Source organism: Myotis brandtii, unplaced genomic scaffold (genome assembly GCF_000412655.1).
Source record: "Myotis brandtii unplaced genomic scaffold, ASM41265v1 scaffold796, whole genome shotgun sequence".
Taxonomy (NCBI): Eukaryota; Metazoa; Chordata; class Mammalia; order Chiroptera; family Vespertilionidae; genus Myotis; species Myotis brandtii.
In genome coordinates, this window is record NW_005371207.1 from 4,637 (window position 1) to 7,068 (window position 2,432).

At 36.4% G+C, this 2,432-nt stretch overlaps 1 protein-coding gene across 7 annotated transcripts in view; it reads left to right on the forward strand.

The window, feature by feature from the left end:
• MBNL2 (muscleblind-like splicing regulator 2) overlaps positions 1–2,432 on the forward strand; it is a 112,571-nt gene that overhangs the window by 1,484 nt on the left and 108,655 nt on the right. The gene's annotated exons all lie outside the window — the stretch shown is intronic.

Below are 2,432 nucleotides of genomic sequence, written 5' to 3' on the forward strand. Positions count from 1 at the left end.
TCTCCATGCTGTTGCAAATGGTAAGAATTCCTTCTTTTTTACCGCAGCGTAGTATTCTATTGTGTAGATGTACCACAGTTTTTTAATCCACTCATCTGCTGATGGGCACTTGGGGCTTTCTTTCTTGACCAAGGACTTCCTAAAATACTTCTGAATATGATTTTCATTCTCTTTGACAATTTGACATGCCTAACAAATTGTTGAGTACACCCTCAATACTCCTTGAGAATCTACTATGTGAAAGTTAACACATAACACATCACAGAAGAAACTAATGTGATTCAAGATGGCTTCCTTGATGAGTTCACTGGTAGGAAAAATGCAGCAAGCACATCAGCAAACAACTATAACTCAAGACAGAAAGGGGCACATGCCTTAAAGGGAGAGTAGAGAGACACCTTCTGTGGGGGTCTATAGAGGAGAGAGCTGGCTTCCAGCTGACTGTTTCAAGAAATGTTTTTGGAGGCTGTGCACCTGAGTTGTTTACTGAGTTGGGTAGAGTTTGGACTTAAAGAAATGGGAAAATAATAATAATAAATCTAATAGAAGGAAATGGGGAGATTTAGCCCATAATTCTTTGAGGTTTATTTTGCCCTAAAATTGTGGATTCTATGAAACTCAGATTGTCTATGACAGTCCATTATCAGATCTTGTTTACAATGGAAATAAGTAAGATCTATAGCTAAAAAATAGCTTAATATTTACATCTCTGCACAACTTTATTTAAACAAGCTTACCAAGCAGTTAAGAAAGTGTTGATTCATGTTCTTGATAAATGACTTGGGAAATTACTGTGTATGAGTTTACAAAGTAGTGTTCTTAGCCTATTCTTGGGTTTGAAGGGACTGGATAAGTTATTTGGGGAAATTTTCATCTTAAAGTAAAAAAAAAAGTGTTTTATAAAACTTTTAAGTCAAAATCAAAATAAAAGATTTTAAATCATTTATTTAAGTATGCATTAAATATCTATACACTAAAAACAGAAGACTACATTGATATCCCAAAAGAAGTCTTTTAAGGGTTAAAATTTTTAAAAATAGATACACTATTTACCTCACTAACTACCCCTATTTTATTAATCTTTAATCATTAAAAAATATTAGATTGCGCCCTAGCCAGTTTGGCTCAGTGGATAGAGCGTTGGCCTGCGGACTCAGGGGTCCCAGGTTCGATTCCAGTCAGGGGCATGTACCTTGGTTGCGGGCACATACCCACTAGGGAATGTGCAGGAGGCAGCTGGTCGATGTTTCTCTCTCATCGATATTTCTAACTGTCTATCCCTCTCCTTTCCTCTCTGTAAAAAAATCAATGGAATATATTTTTAAAAAATATTAGATTGGACTTTAAAATTATGAATCATTTTGTCTACACATAAATGAATAGATGCACAAATTATAATTCATATAAATTATAACAGTATCAGCAATTCTTATGTTAGTTTTTATTTTGCTTTTATAGTCAGAAAAGAAAACTAAGTATGCTTTTGCTTCTGTGATCATCACCAGTAGAAGCAGTCACTATAAAAGGCAGTGTAGATTAAAAACTAGATAACAAGAACTTCCACATACCAAAGAGGTCAGCAACGAGAAATTCATTTCCCAGCCCAGCCAGCATGGTTCAATGGGCAGCCAGCAGGTCACGGTTCAATTCCCGGTCAGGGCACATACCCAGGTTGTGGGCTCAACCCCCAGTGGGGGGCGTGCAGGAGGCAGCCAATCAATGATTCTCTCTCATTGTTTATGTTTCTATCTCTATCTCCCTCTCCCTTCCTCTCTGAAATCAGTAAAAGTATATTTTAAAAAAAAAGAAATTCATTTTCCAGGTTATCCCTAATTCCTTCATTTTGTTTATCCAAGCCTTCTCCGATATTAACTATTAAACTAACATTTTAGCTAGTTTCATAAAACTTTTGATTTTTTAAACTAATTAGGGAAAAATTCCTGACCTATTAAGGTACATGTTTCTTGACTATCAACAAGACAACAGATCTTTACAATTCATTACCTCACTATGGATTCTCCAAGGCCATAATTGTTTAAGGATTCCAACCCACGGAGAAAGTAACCAAGAACAGTTATATTTACTGTAAAAACATAAACCAAGCCATGAGAATGTTGAGCACTGTTCAAATGAAAAGGAACTTTACCCTTTGAAACAGCATGGAGAGATCTGAAGAGTACTATGCTAAGTGAAATAAGCCAGTCAGAGAAAGACAAGTATCACATGATCTCACTTATATGTGGAATCTAATGAACAAAAGAAACTGTTGAACAAAATAGATCCAGAGACATAGAAGCATGGAACAGACTATCAAATCTCAGAGGGAAGCCAGGGATGGGTTGGTGGGAGGGGAGAGATCAACCAAAAACTTGTATGCATATATGCATAACCCATGGACACAGACAATAGTGTGGTGAAGGCCTGGGGTGGGG